We start from the raw sequence: 17,274 nt of genomic DNA, 5'->3' as shown, positions 1-17,274 counted from the left end.
TGAGTGTGTGAAACAATATAAGAATTCCATTTTACGCTACTCTAGAGACAGTTAGGGTATTATATATCCCTCTTGCTTGGAACACCTGTTAAGCCCTATGGTATAGGGCTATAGAGCTTATACTGCCTTCACAGATACGAGTTACCTGTGGTTAACGAGTCTTTGGACCAATCACCAGTTTCGGAAGAAGAGAAACAAACCACTTATCTTGAATGAACCGCTGTGTTTCATGGCATGGCAGATGGACGTCACCCCAAAAGAACAGATAATAAATGTTATTCAACACCATTTTGATAAATATGATACTATACAGTGGCCCGAGACACGTTATATCGGTTGCTTCCGGAAAATACTGAACTAAAACGGAGAGTCTTACATCGTGCTGTTGATAAAATGTTGTCCAGTATGTATGATTGGCTGCAGCAGCAAGAAGCAGACGGTCTGCCTAGATTCGTTGCTTGGGACTTGCGAGAGCTGCCCTGTATGGAACTTAAAAATATTATTGGGTTCAAACTGATTAAAAGAACCGATGCCCTCACGCATGACATATCTGAAATGAAAGAACACCAAAATGTTATCTCTACACAAGTATCAGAGATGACATCGGCACTGGTAAGATTACAATCTCAAGTTAAAATATTAACCGCAGAATGTGGTCCAAGCTACCGTGATAAGGTACGTGATGGTCTAACCTTAGTAGGACGCCACCTGCTCTTTCAATGCAGCAGTCATATTGGACATTAGAAGTACCCCAAACGTTTTCTCGTGGGGGAAATTTTAATCAGGCTGATGCTATATGCAACGGACTGAGTAGCGGTGACACTGACCGAACTCTGCAATCATCGATCAAGAGACTGATAACTGAGGCCCGAAATGGGTTTACCAAATCAGCGGATGACAGTGGCAGTGATGATACGGAGAGAAGGGTTGGGCGCTTCATGAAGAACAGGTAAGGTTTTCTCTGAACACTCTCAAAGAACGGCAGGAAAAATAGTGGAGTTGAAAAATTAAATAGGGCTCCGTTAGTTCGGGAAACCAGGAAGGGGACTGCTTTAAAGACCATCCCACCACCACTGCGTAAGTATTTGTCACGAATCTATCTTCAGATACAACTCCAGAAGTAATGAAGTCTTATGTCAGCGATCTTTTTCCAAATGCTGAAATTACCATGGACAAGAATACCCCTCGAAATCCTTCAAGTAAGAAGGTTTCCTTCGCCGTCGGATGCCCTGCGGAGCATTATGATGCCTTGCTTAGTGCTGACTCGTGGCAAGAGGAGGTGAGGGTCCGGCCTTTTTACCCAGCTCGAACTTCCGGCTGTAAGCACCAGCAGCCACCAGAACCAGAAGAGCGGCAACAGCATAGAGAAGCGATTACTAAACTCTGTTATGATCAGGAACTGACTGCAAATGATATATGTGAATATATGATGTATTTTTACCTTTTTTCTAATGTTTATGGATACCCTAAAAATTACAAACTTCAATTGCCATTGAGTACATCAGAGCCGCATTTTCAATATCTTCAATGAAAGATGATGTGGAACTGCTGAGAGGCCGACCAAATGGAGGATTATCTTTCCTTTGGCATAAGTCTTTGTCCCCCTTTATCGAAATTGTAGAATATGATGATGATAGGAATTTGGGGTTGTACCTTGAGCTGGAAAATACTTCCATTTTGCTCGTTAATGTATATATGCCTACTAATAAAAATGAAAATGTTGACATATTTTTGAAGAAGATAGGCAAAATATTCATGATATGGCAATGGCTGACATTTGTATTCTGCTCACGTTAATCTTGGTTCTTTGTCTAGAACGTGGATTGACCACTGCATTTTAATCGAGGGACTCCTCCAATCTGCAGTTAATTGCCATATTGAGTATGATTGCATACAGTCTGATCATTTACCACTTACCACGACTCTCTATGTTGATCAAATTCCTAAGTACTCTGCTGACAGTAAACGAAGTTTGGAGATGATTAACTGGGATTTTGGTAATAAAGTTCTGAAGGAAATGTTTTTTAGTCTTTTGAAGGCGAGGCTCTCTAATGTTAAAATTGGCATGCACGTTCTCTTTTGTTCTAATCAGTGCTGTCATTCCGCTGATCATAAACTCTATGTACAAGACAGATATGATGAACTGTGTACTACTATAGTGGCCACTGGAAAAGAAGTATTCGGCACTAGAAGAAAGAGGCACAAAACTGTGCCTGGCTGGTCGGATTTCGTTCTTGAGGCCCATGACTTTGCTCGAGACGCATTCCTTTCCTGGAGGATGAATGAGTCTCCGAGAGAAGGGCCCTGGGCACTGCATGTGCGACAGGCTCGTTCTAGGTTTAAACTAGCGCTTAAATGGTGTCGTGAGCATGAGGAGCAATTAAGAGCGAGAGCACTTGGTCAGAGTCTAGTCTGTAAGAGTATGAAACGTTTTTGGTCAACCGTTAAATTACTGACTAAAAAGAAATGCACTAATGCCCCCCATAAAATAGAGGAGGCTGTAGGTTCTAAACAAATATTCCTATTGTGGAAAAGGCATTTTCAGTCTGTTTTGAATATCGTTCAAGATAGCATTAATAGGAATACTGTAGAAAGAAAACTTGCACTAAGTGATGGCAACTTTAAATATATTACTCTTGATATGGTGAAGAAAGCTGCTCATTCTTTGTCCATCAATAAAGCAGTGGGCTCTGACTGTATCCCTGGGGAAGTCTTAAGTATGCTCAAGACTATTTCCTCCTGTTGATATGCCTATTTTTTAATTCATTCTTTATACATTCGTTTTTATATATAAGTGAGTATCAGTTTGGGTTTAAACCAAATCTAGGCACAGAAATATGTGTTTATGCTTTAAAAAATTTTATCAGTTATTACCGCGTACAAAATACGCCTGTATCTTTATGCTTTTTAGATGCCAACGCAGCATTGGATCGGGTGAACTATTGGAAGCTGTTTGATAAACTGTTGTGCCGAAAAGTACCGAAACATTATGTCCAGTTACTCGCCTATTGGTTTAACTTTCAAAATTTTGTTGATCAATGGGATGACCAGTTTTCTAGCTCCTTCGGTAGCAGTAACGGCTTGAGACAGGGAGGCATTCTGACACCCTACCTTTTTAGCATTTATGTAGACGACCTGAATATTTGACTGGCTGGTTCCGGAATAGGATGTCACATCAGTGACTTTGCTTTTAATAATTTTAGCTATGTGGATGATCTAGTTATTCTCGCTCCCACTGCTAGGGCACTTCGATAACTTCTGAAGATTTGTGAAGACTGCCATAGAACATAATATATTATACAACACCAGCAAAACTGTGTGCATGTTGATTCCTTCATATAACAAAAGTCAGGAATACCCATGGATTTCATTGCAGAGTGACTTATAATTTGTAAATTCATTCTCGTATCTGGGCCACATAATTACTAGTAACAATAAAAGTATGAAGATATTGAACAACAGCGTCGGAAGTTCTGTGTGCGAAGGAATATGCTTATAAGAAAATTTAATTTCTGAGATGATGAAACTAAAGTTCAATTATTCAAAACTTTTTGTACGACAATCTATTGTTCTTCACTATGGTATCCCTTCACGCAAGAAACTTTAGGAAGACTAAGAGCGTGTCATGATATAATAAGGGGGCTCATGGGGGTCGCCCGAAGTAATACAGTAGTGCTTCACATGTCTTTGTGACACTGGGTTTGCCCTGCCCTCATGTTATCCGGCGCCACGCACTATTTAGTCTAAAACAGAGACTGGAGAAATCAATGTTCTGATACGATTGCTAAAAGAAAGTGATGCCTCTTTATTATTTACATTACAGGATGAATGACACAGAACAATCTACTGACATAAAACTGCTTTTTATGTTCTATGTTTGGAATGATTCGTGCATTATGTTTATTATGTAGATAGAGAATAATTTAGTTGATATTGAGCTTATTTAAGCTTTCTTTTTTGGTCTAGTTGCATGACCCTTTAGAGTTTTTTTCATTTATTTATTGGTAAGATACACATTTTGGTTGTGATAATAATTGCATTTTTTCTATAAATTTTTGTTTAATAATAAATCAAAATTGTAGCCTATTACGATCTCGCCTCTCGAGATCGACAGGTTCTTTAAAATAAACAAGCAATTGGGTTATAATGACTGACGAGAGGTGACAAACAAAGGAGGGAGGAGCAGAACAAAACGAAAAAGTTACCTTAAAATTAATCTATTTACAATAAAGTTATATACTGTACATATTTACAGATGAGTCAATTGGTTCAATTTATAAAATCCATATTTATAGCAAAAATCAAAGTAAACAATGAAACAGTTTGTTAAAGCAAAAAATCAGTAAACAAGAGTTTCAGTACAATACAAAAAAAACATTTGACATAAAATGGGGAACAAGAATTAGGCTTCATAAATTTAAATCAGTAAAAATAATGCGTCCAAAAATAAACAAATAATGACAGCAATAACAGGTAAAGCACAAATGACCATTACAACACTTAACATAATAAATACATCAAGCATGAACAAAACGGGATCATAAACAAAATCAATACAGCAGGGTTAAAGATAAAATCATGAAAAACAAAATCATATGAAAAATACAGTCGGCAAGGCAATAAATCACATGAAATACGAAAAGCCGGAGTTACATAAACATACACAGACGAAGCTGCAACACAGGAACACTGCAGGACAACAAAGACAGAGCCGATACGGCAACCATCTAGCCCTCAAACACAGTCCTCCAACTCCAGGCGCCCATGACAGAGTCGATACGACAACCATCATAGCCAAAAACAACCTCCGCTGCTCTGCTGACATCCTCCTCCAATAACGACCAAGACAGAGCCGACTCGGCAACCATCTCGTCCTCAAAAATTCTCCACTGCTGCTGACGGGACCTGACTCTCAGGTACGGATACCTGCTGCTGCTACCCCAACAGACTCGCTGCTGCCCTGGACCATCGGTCGTTCTGCCCTCCAGAACCTGGCTCGTTGCTGCTACGAACCTGACTGACGCTGTCAAGCACTCCACGACAGACGTCAACTCACCAGCACGAAAAACAAACAAAAGCAAAGGAGGCAACAATCCACCAAGGGAACAATCTACAAACGATTGTTCCTAACATAGCCTCTTGGCACCACTACTTATATTTCTAAATTTATTGTATGTGAATTCATATTCGAAATAAAGTATTATTATTATTATTATTATTATTATTATTATTATTATTATTATTATTATTATTATTATTATTATCGACATCTGAGTTTCATTCATAAAGTATGTGGGATGGGTGTTTAGTAAAGCCTTCAGAGCCTGCTAGATTTAGCTAAGTTTCCATTTAAATTTCTTTGATTTACTCTGCCAAGTGCTTTAATTATCAACATTAAACATCACTGCATATTTTTACCAATTACGCTGTGGGATCAAATAGCTATTTCCAAAATACGATACATATCCGATGCTTTGGTAAGATTTTATCGACGAAAATCAATTAGACACGACCCTGAAATGCACAGTAAGTTTGTTAAACTCCTTGATCCCGATTTATTCATTCAACACACGTTCCATATCTTCACTTTTGACAAAACGTATAATCACACGATATCCGATGAAAAATAGTGAATATTAAATTGTAAGCAAGGGAAAATTAAATACATATGAATGTTCGAAAAAAAGATAGGATATAATATTTGCCCTTTCCAGCTTAAATTTCCAAAATATTCCAAAAGAAACTTACAGCAGAATTGGACGGAAATTCCTGGAAATAACGCCATGTCTTTTACTTTCACGTTGACCTAAATTCTCTGACTGATGGCCTGAATGCATTTGGATTTTTCTTTTCCTTCTGAGAACATATAATAGCAAAAGCCACGATGAGAGAGAGAGAGAGAGAGAGAGAGAGAGAGAGAGAGAGAGAGAGAGAGAGAGAGAGAGAGAGAGAGAGAGAGAGAGAGAGTGCTTTTTACCCTTTTTCGTTCCCACTTATTTCTCCTTAATAACTGTATATTATATATATATATATATATATATATATATATATATATATATATATATATATATATATATATATATATATATATATATATATATATATATATATATATATATATATATATATGTGTGTGTGTATGTGTGTATGTATGTATGTATATATATATATATATATATATATATATATATATATATATATATATATATATATATATATATATATATATTCACAAATGTCGCTTTTACGATAGTAATACTTAAAGACTCCTTTACAGAACGAAAAACGAAATTATCTGTAATTTTGACTAACAGCCAGGAAATTCTCTGGCTGTTTTTAATCACCTGTAAATAATTTCGCTTTATACGGCGAATTTAACCAACGTTACTTTCCATGATATCTGTACACTTCACGATCTTCTGGGTTTTTAAGATTAATACTGTGATTATATATTAATTAATATAATAAAAGAAACTACTGGCTCTTTTTCTGACTGAATATACTGTATATTTGTATTGTTTTAATCTTGTTTCTCTAGTGGATCATTGACCCTGTGTTTCCTGTCAACCTAGTTGCACTCTGCAAACCAACCTCAGCTTTTAATCCCATATTAAAGATCAAAACAGCTTTGTTTTTATGTACCTCCATCGGTATAGTGTTGATAAATGGGATTTTTTGACAGCTATAAAGATACCTGTGCACGCATTTGAACTTACTATATCTGTTATTTGTTGTTTACCAGTTCCCGTTACGACTGCTACTTCAAGTTTATGTGCGTTTTTTCATTAATAACTGGGGAGTGTTATATATAATAGGGGTGGTATTAAGCAAATAAAAAATATACAAGTGTAGCGAGGGCATGAGTAAGAGGCTGCGTCTAAAACTGACTTATTCAAACAACAAACAGACAGGTCAATAGCTCTCGTGAGCGGAAATGTAGTGACTAACACGAGGCAAACAAAACAGAGGTCAGAGTACAACCAACTGTTTGTTGGAGGATGGAAGACACACATAAGCCAATATACAAAACATGAATGAAGTTATAATACATATAGCTGGAATGCTGACATTGTAATGCTTGCGCTAAGAATGATACATTTAACATAACAATAATATGAACACGAATATATATACAAAGGATGCGTAACATCTGCTGTGTTTCTTGTACATGTGCACTTGGCATGCAGAGACCTCGTTGTAAGGAGAATAGCTGGCCAGGTGAGATGAACGGTGTGTGGGTCCATGTGGTACCCTACAGGACTCCCCTCCTTGGAGAGGCCTATGGTTGTAGGTCAATGTTTGGGAGGTATGCTGGCTTTAGGTGGTCGATGGAAACCCATGTAGTTCTGCCGTCCACTGTCATTTGGTAGGCTTTGTGGCTTCTCTGGATGACACGGTATGGTCCTGAGTAGGCTGGGGAGAGGAGAGGGGGCCTCTGTGTGTGTCTATCCGTATGAATGCATATTTTGCGTTCAGTACTTCGATGGGGATGTACACTTTTCTTGCCATGTGGTACACTGTTTGGGCTGACCATGTGTCTACTGTCTTTGTGAAGGCGTGCACCAAGGGTTGATGGTTCGTTTGTATGATGAACTGTCCTCCTTCTAGAATGTGGTGGAAGTGACAGATGGCTTTGTGGACTGCTAGGAGCTTCCTGTCAAATGTGGAGTACTTTTGTTCCACTGCCGTTAACTTCTTGCTGAAGAATGCCAGCGGCCGATGACCATCATCTGTTTCTTGCTCCAGTACCTTACCCATTGCCATGCTACTTGTGTCAGTTGTCAAAGTGAGGGACCTTTGTGGTGGAGGAAAGATTAATGTGGCTGCAGAGGTTATTGCTTGTTTTGCTGAAAGATATGCATTATCTTGAACTTCTGACCAATTTAATTTTTTTTTAGGTTTCCTTGTAGGCATGCATAGATAAGGCTCATGATTTTAGCCATATTTGGGATAAATCTATGATCATAGTTGATTAGTCCTGAAAATTCTTGTATTGCTTTAATTGTTGTTGGTTTTGGGAAGTCGGTAATTGCTTTTCATTTCTCTGGGAGGGGTTTAATACTGACTTGGATTATTTGATGTCCCAGGAATCCCACTGTTTTCTTTGCCCATTCACACTTGTCTTTCCTTACTAAGAGTCCATTTCCTTTGAGTATCTGCAGCACCCTCCTGACATCTTTAAGATATTGCTTGAGGATGGGGCTAAATATCAGGATGTCATTGATGTAGACCACGCAGAAGGGAAGGTCCCAGCAGCCCGTCCATAAGTCTTTGAAAGGTTGCCTCTATGTTCCGAAGGCTGAAACAGCTGTAGTTGGACAAGTAGGCGCGAAGGGGTGATGATCACAGTTTTTTCTATATCTTTCTTCAATACTGGAACTTTGAAGTATCCCATCAGCAGATCTATTTTGGTGAAGATCTTTGCTCTGTTCATTTGGTTGGTTATATCTGCTATGTTTGGCAATGGGTATCTATCTGGCTTCGCTTTGACGTTTAGCCGCAAGTAGTCTTTGCATGGGAGGCATGTTCCATCGGGTTTCGGTACCATGTGAAGGGGGATGCCCATGGGCTGGAGGCTTTTTGGCATATTCCTGCATTCTCCATTTCTCTGAACATTTGTTTGGCATAGGCGAGCTTCCCTGGGGCTAACCATCTGAAGAGTGCGTGGACTGAGGGACCTTCCATTTCTGTATAGAGCTGAATGTTGTGTTTTGCTGGTTTGGTTAAGTCGTGCTCCAGGCCGTCTTTGAAGACCTCTTGGTAGTCTAGTAGAACTCGGCATATTTCTGGCTGAGGGGAGCTGCTGAGATGGGGCTTGTTTGTCGTCTCTCCTGTTGCACTGACAATGTGGTGGTGGGTTGTTTACACAGCTGTTGAGATGATACTGGAGCTGTTTTTGGGATTGGTTGTTTTGAAGCTACGTCCAGTAGTAGGTCGTGTGCTTTTAAGAAATCTACTCGTAAAAGAGCTGCCTTCACATCTGCTGTGATGAAGGTCCAACTGTAGTCTTTTTCGTTGAATGACACATTCGTGTTTTCCTTCCCATACATCTTCAGTGGTGCTCTGCTGGCATTGGATACATGGAGGTTTGTGGGTGGGGCGGGGTAGAGTTGTTCTTGTGGGCTGGCAGGCACAAATGATTTGCATGCCCCAGCGTCCACAAGGAATTTTGTGTTTGATCTTTCATTCCAGATGTAGAAACACTTGGAGCCCTTTCATTTGTATCTGGAAAAAAGACAGCACTAAGCAGGCGCATCCTCTCTTATGAGGCAGCCGGTCTGCTCACTGCTGACGTTTAGTTATTTGGGTCATGGATGCAACCCTCTTGCATGTTTTTTTTTTGAAAACAGGCAGCCTTTGTTACATTTTGGTCTCTTTTTTTTCAAATTTCCAATGGAAAAAGCACATTCCCTCTGGTGGTTCGTCTTTCTTCTGTCTGGGCTACCCTTTAATGAATTGTTTGGGGAAGCTCTGCTTGTGGATGGGGGCAGCTGGTTCCTCTGGGTCACTGTTGGATTCTGTGCTGGTTGACTGCTGGGACCGTCATGCTGCTGCTGCTATGGGTGGCTGGGTGGGCTCCTCTGCCTTATGGGCCATGTGTACTGCGTCAACTAATATTGGGAATTCTTCGATGGGCATACTGGAGGCACTGGGCATGGCTGCCACCATTTGGCGGGGTAGTTTTGTGAGGAAGACTTCTCTCACCAGGTCCAGAGTTGACTTGGGTTGGCAAGTAGTGTTATGAGCCGCCATAACTGTTTGTAGACATGCGATGGCCACTCATCTCCTATGGCTGCCCCCACGTTGTTCATGCATTTCTCGACCCTTAGGGCGGGTGACATGCTGAAGGATGGCTTCAGCTGATCCTTAAACGATTCATAGGTGACAGGAGTTTGCAGTTTTGCAAGCCATTCTGTGAATTGCTTAAAAACGTCGTCTGGCAGGAATTAGAGGAAAGAATCTACTTTGTGTGCTGAGGAGGTGATTTTCTTCGATCAGAAGATTGTCTCCACCCTGAAAAACCAGGCTTCTGGGTTGTGGGGTGTGAATGAGGGCAGACATATGGAGGCGGCAGCGATGGTGTTGTTGGAGAGGCTGTCATCGTTGTGGTTGGCTGGGCTGGACATCTCTGTAGTCACCAATGTAGCAAAGGCATGAGCAAGAGGTTGCGTCTACAAAATAACTGATATATTCAAACAACAAACAGACAGGTATTCAATAGCTCTTGCAAGAGGAAATATAGTGCCTGACATGAGGCAAACAAAACTGAGGTCAGAGTACAACCAACTATGTTTCTTGGAGGATGGAAAGACATCAATATACAAAACATGAACGAAGTTATGATACATATAGCTGGGATGCTGACATTGTAATGCTTACGCTAAGAATGATACATTTAACAAAACAATGATATGAACATGATTATATGTACAAAGGATGAGTGATATCTGGTGTGTTTCTTGTACACGTGAACTTGGCGCATGGAGATCTCGTCGTGGGGAGATTAGCTGGCCAGGTGAGATGAAAGGTGGGTGGGTCCATGTTAGGCCCTACACAAGAATATCGACTTTGAAGAAGGAACAGTTTATTGTGCAAAAAAATACTTACAAAGTACAGCACAACAGGCAACCTGGAAGCGGCATGCGTACAGGGAAAACCCCTATCAAATGAATAGCATTGGCTGTGGTATTATACAAACCTTTTCCACCCTACTGATTACTAGGCAAACGTCATTCATCAGGGCTGATATGGTACTCAGGTAGTATTACAAAATATAAATTATTACAGATAACTGTATAGGGGAATTATAACATATTAAACACGAATTATTCATTTAAGACTGCACTGCAAAATTTGTCATAAACATTACAAAGTATGTAACTTTTATATATACTGGACATTAAGAAAATAATTTTAATTATTGCTATAAAAGATATACATTTGATCTGGTTTCTGTCAAGGAACACAGTTGCTACGGAGTAGCATGTGGTATAATTTACAGTAATTAATTTGCAACTTGTTACTTTATATCACATTAAAACTTGAAATAATTACTTAGCAGAATGAATTACATTTAGCTGAGGTCAACACATCAAATTTTATATAAATGTTATAAAAAAAAATTAGAAATACAACAGTTTTAATGATGCCAACAGGTAGCTGCAGAACAGGATGTACTACAAATTAGTTAATGCACAATATGCAAATAATTACTTAATTGAATTAATTATATTTAGATGAGGTCAACACATCACATTTTATATAAACGTTATAAAGAAAATTTTAGGAACATAGCAATTTTAATGATGCTAACAGGTAGCGGCATAATATGTACTACAGTTTGGTTTATGCAAAAATGCAAACAATTACTTAATTGAATGAATTACATTTAAATGAGGTCAACACATACAATTTTATAATTTAGAAACAACAGTTTTAATGATGCTAACAGGGCTGCAAATTAAGACGTAATATAATTTAGTTTATGCACAATATGATACAATATATACATGTCTATTGACTATCTGGCCAGCAAATTTTGGATGAGAATTCAAAACCCTTCTCAGCACACTAGGTTGTAGAAAATGCTTGAGGAGGTCAGCTTCACTCAGCCTGTCTCCCTGCGGCCTGTAATGAGTAATCTCTTCACATTCCACGAGATAGCGACTTCGAGTGTGCTTCCTTAACTCGCCACACAGTTTGCAACATGTTTCTGATGGACTGACAGCTGGCAGTACCTCACAAAGGTATCGGCTCTGCATCCTTAGTCTGCTATATGTTTTTTGTGCTCTTGTGCTCTCCAGTCCACAAAGTCTGTAGTCAGGTGGTTTTCCTTCAGTAATTTCAAGGCGTTTTCTTATTGATGAGTGAGTTTCTTTGAGCCTCTCTATTCTCTCTCTGTATCTTTGCATTATTTCCATGCCAACTGAGTCCTTCAACATACCCAGGGATGGTGCCAGCTTATAGTCTACTCTCTCCTTCCTTGCACCTTCTTTAACAGGCTCGTCATCTCTCTCATTGCCTATGATTCCAATATGTGAAGGCACCCATATGAATGTGACCATTCTACCTGTTTGTCTGATCTGTGATAGCAGGGCTATAGCTCTTCTCACTATAATATTTGATTCAGCCTTTCTTGGTGTTAGTGATAGCAGGGCACTCAGGCTATCTGTTGCTATTATGGCATTTTCCTTATTCCTTTTTATGATATTCAGTGCAGTTGTAATACCTAGTAGTTCTGACTGTAATATGGAGCATCCATTTGATGATCGTAATGACAGAGAGTATACCCTCCTCTCCATTCTGATACACAGTTACCTTGCTTCCTGCCCCACCATCTTCCATAAGTGAACCATCCATATAATAATGTACCCACTCCCCCTGAATACTGTCCAGCCTCTGAAAATAGTCATTCTTCATCAATGCAGGGTTCATCTCTTCCTTTTTCCTTTTTAATATTGATAGTGATGCCTCAATCTCTGGTATGTTCCATGAAGGAATGCCTTTTACATCTATCCTGATTGTGTCTAGGTATTCTTTCATGCTAGAATCCTCTATTAGTTGTCTAGCTGCAGTAACCCAACCATTCTTTAATTTTTTTAGGATAGCTGTGAATTAGAGTATCTCTTGTTAATCCATTGTCATCCATCATGATGAACCGATACAACTGGATGAGTGCTGTTCTTGTTATTCTGTGATGTATTGGATGCAGCCCTGCCTCATTCCACAATATTTCTTGCCTGACACTTTTAGGTGCCCCCAGTATGCTTCTTGCTTCCTTGTTCTGGATGATTTCTAGAATACCAATATAGCTCTTCCTCAAAGGCAGCAATATGCTACTACTGTAGTCAGTTATTGATATTATCATAGATGTATAAAGTCGTTTTACGATAGGTACACTTGCACCCACAGAGCCACATGCTACTTTCCAAAGAAGGCATAACCTTGCTTCTGATACCTGTGCTATTCTCTTAACTTCATACAATTTATGATACCTATTATTGAGTACGACACTGGGCTACCTTCTCTAGTCTCTGCCCTTGTATGTGCAGTATCAAGGGTTGCATGTACCTCTTGCTATCATCTTAGTCTTTTCAGGTGATATGACCAATCCTATGCTATTACATAACGATGTGAGAGCCTTAATTGCCTTTTTTATTCTTTTATCTGTGCTTTGCTTGTGCTACTATGTCATCTGCATATATGGTTATTATGATTCCTGGTATATCAATTTTTCATAGCACATCCATTAGAATATTAAAAAGAGCAGGTGATAAAACCCCTCCTTGAGGAGTACCCAATTCCATTTTCTCCCATCTTGATTGAACACCTTCGAAATAAACACTTCTTACTCCATCTATTAGGTAATCCATTATGAGCTGTAGGAGTCTTCCTTCTACCATTTCTGGCAACTCAGTCAAAATAATTATATGGCTAGCCCTATCAAAGGCCCCCTTTAAATCTATGAACACTGTGTATTTTAACCCTAAGGCTGCACTTACTCTATGAATACAGTGATGTGTGCTCCTCCCAGGTATGTAGCCATATAAATTCTTTGAGAGCTTTTTCTTAATAAAGAAATTAAGCCTCTTTAGTTAAATTCTTTCAAATATCTTGCACAAACATGATGTCAATGAAATAGGTCGAAATTCACCTGGCTTTGGCACTGGTATTATGAGTGACTTCTCCCATGTTTTGAATGTGGGCTGTCCTGACGATATGTTATAACGCTTCAGAACTGGATTTCCACTCACTGTTGTGAGGAACCTGATAACATTATATGTAATCCCATCTAACCATGGTGCAGTAGACTTCCCACTCTTTAGAGATTTCTGCCGTTCTTGCTCTGTGAAGGGTTTGTCATCACACTTTCCTGTCTTCTTGAGTGCTTCTCTTAACTTCTTTATTTTCTTCCTTATCCTCTTCTCAACTGCCACTCTAACCTTGATGGATAATGCATCACTGCTAGCATCAGATGCCCACTTTGTCATAAGTTCATTTGCTCTTTCTCTTGGATTGGGATGGAGTGGTTTTGTTTTTCTTCCCTTGGGCTATCCTCACTCTCCTTGCAACCTCATAAGGAGGTGTTTTTTCATGGATACCCTGCATAAACTTAACCCAGAACTTCTCTCTTGAGTTCTTTTTAACAGCTTGCACTTGTTTCTCTAGTCTTCTATATATTGCTAGGTTTTCTGGGCTTGGTTTATTCATCCAATTCTTCTTTGCCTTGCTATATTGCTTGTTGATCCTCTTCACTGCATCATCTGCATTATACCAGCTTGTTAGTGGTTTTGTGGTTCTCTCCTCTGCTAGTGTGTTTGGTTTGGCACTTCCTCTTCTAGCTTTTCTACAATGTCCTTATTATACTGGTCACTGTTCTTGGTCTCATAACCATCATGCCAAACATTTATACTTTGTCTGATGCTATCTTCCAGTTTTTCAGGTACATTGATTTTCTTTCATGCTGTGATCTTTCTTTCAAAAGTCTTGTTCAGTCAATCCAAGCATAGATACCAAAGTGGTCTGATGTTAGAGTATCCACTGTCTCACAGTTGTGTTGTACATCTGAGTCTCCAGCTATACAAATATAGTCAAGCTTGTTCCCTTTAATATGTGTTGCTTCAGCACCATTTAGAATCCTTATATTGTTTTCTCTGCTCATGAGATATTTGTACAGATGTATGCCATTTACATTTCTCCTCCCTGTTGCAGAGCCTAACTTTGGATGTACTGCATTAAGGTCACCTACTATTAACAAGGGATTAGACTTTGCTAGAAGGTTATAGTTTATTACTATCAATGTCCAGGGCCTGTGCAGGGGAGTAAGTGTTGCACACTCAGAATAGCTGCCTTCCACTCTCATCACGCATTCCTATGGTAAGGCAGTCTGTGTTTGCACCTTGTCTTGGGTTTGGAAATTTTTTCACAGCTAGGTTCTTTCTGCAGTACGTTATTAGCCCTCTACTTGTTATTGTTTTTCCATCCATCCATCCTGTTGGCTTGGACACTATCTTTTGAGACAAAGTGGTATCCTGGAATGGCCATATAATCTGTGGGCATGTGCTTTGTTTCCTGCAGACATATGATGTCCACCTGATTCTCAAGAGCAAATTGTTGTACTTCAATTAATCTATTTGCCAGGTTGTTTGTATTCCAACTACAGATCTTGAGAGGGTCCATCTTGTTCATTCTCAGATTTAGTGTCTTTTAACATCCTCTAATCAATTCTCTCATCTCCATATTACTTCTGTGGGCAGCTACCACCACTTTTGTTATCATTGCTGGCGTTTTGGAACTACTTTCTTGATACGCTGTTGTGAGTAATTCCTTGATCTTTTTTGCTGTTATATCTCTTGGCAATGCTATCTTTGTATGAATATTTTCACAATTGTTAGAGGTGACATCTGTCTTGTAGCCTGAGTAGTTACCATCCACAATTGCTGGTTTGTCCCTGAGTGATGTAATCACTTGCTCTAGCTTGATAATTTCCAGTTTTAGTTTAGTATTCTCCTATCTTAGTTTTTTATTCCTTTCTGTCAGTTGCTTAATCTCCTGTTTGTCTTCATCTGTTCTTGGGTCTTTCAATGGTGCCTTTTACTTTTCTGAGACCAGTTTATCTAGTTTTCTACTCTGCTTTACCAGTCATTCACTTAAGATTTGAATAGTTGTTCTGAGACTTTCTTTTTCTCTTCTGCCTGCCTCCATATACTCATTGAGCCTCTTATTTAATACCATTAAGAGACTAACCTCTGTTCCTGGTCTGGGTGTTATAGCTTCTCTAGTAGTCCATGCCATAGGCAGGGGTGGGAAATTCTCCCTATACATTTGGCTCCCATTACCAGGAAGAGTATGTCCTGCTGGAGGCCCTGAGATGCCTCCCTGCTCTTCCCTGCTGGTTGCTGCACCATGAGCTTCAGAGGCTCTAGTCACTTTAGGGTGCTTAGTACATTGGCTAGAGTTGGCATTGTGACTGCCTCCACAGTTGCAACATAACGGTGTAATCTCATTCCCAACATTGATAAGAGCTTGGCATGTGGCTGGCTCATGGTTTTGGGCACAAAATCTGCATCTAGCAGGACTCTTGCACTTTTCCAACCATGATTCCACCTAGAGCACTTTCCACACAAAGTAGGCCTTTGCACATATTCTCTGATGCTAAGAGGATGGGGATAGATTGGAATTATCAGATGGTCAGGGGTGTCTCCCTTCCACCACCCTACTGTTTCACTATTTGTTCTGCTCCGCTTATTCCATGCAAGTCCACTGATAGCAGTACATGCTACTTGTATTCATTCCAGTATCATGTAGCTTGGATTAACATCTAGAATGATAACTTTTTTTTCTGCCTTTCTTTATGTTCAGGTTGATATAGCACTACTCCCTTGTGGCCTGTAGTTGTTAGCATTTGCAGTTTCTTTTGCACTTACTAAAACTATTAGGACCTTTTTCCCTGGGCAAGCTTTTCTTTATCTTTTTCATTTCCAGTGTAATCTCATGGGAAGTAGAGTGGAGATGAATCCAGTAATGTTAAGTTGTCTACATTTGCTACTGAATCGCTATTTGAACTATTAATTGAATCATTTCCTTTTTCACTATTCTCTTTCATACAGATATTTGTTATTATTTCACCATTTCTAATCTCGTTAATTTTCTCAGCAATGTTTTTCTTCTGCCTCCTTCTCATTTTCTTCCTCTGTGTCTTGGATTCATAGTCTTCAAAACTATGATCTTTTCCGATTTCCTGGTCATCCGTACTTTCGTCCGAAATTTCATGAAACGGTTCGATTGTTTTGGCATACCTTTTGAGGGTTCTCCCATGGTTATAGAGAGCAGCACGTGATCCTTCACGTGAGGTCGGCTGTCAAATTAGAGAGAGTGAAGGGGTGAAATGTATAAGAGATTTGGCAGGTAGGGGGTAGGGTGGAAAGGATATGGGGGGAGAAGATGGCGAAGGGCGAGGTTAATACATCGAGGCAAAGTTTAACCAGCGTACCAGAGGTCACTGGTTTAGGGATCCTCATCGACGATGCTAAGTGGCTGCTTTCGACACGATCGTCTTGTGTAGCAGCCACACTAGAAAAAAAGAATACGACTGTTTTCACTTATATGACTTCATTTTATCATCATGAAGCATCATAGTTGAATATATTCTTCAGCATCAAGTAATTGTGATATATATTTTTTACTTGTGAGTCCCTCTTGCATGATAACAGATTTAGGGAAAATAAACATGTTGAGATATCACAGTTGAGAATAAATCATAATCACGACGGC

Source organism: Macrobrachium rosenbergii, chromosome 7, assembly GCF_040412425.1.
Source record: "Macrobrachium rosenbergii isolate ZJJX-2024 chromosome 7, ASM4041242v1, whole genome shotgun sequence".
Lineage (NCBI taxonomy): Eukaryota > Metazoa > Arthropoda > Malacostraca > Decapoda > Palaemonidae > Macrobrachium > Macrobrachium rosenbergii.
This window is presented reverse-complemented; position numbering follows the sequence as displayed.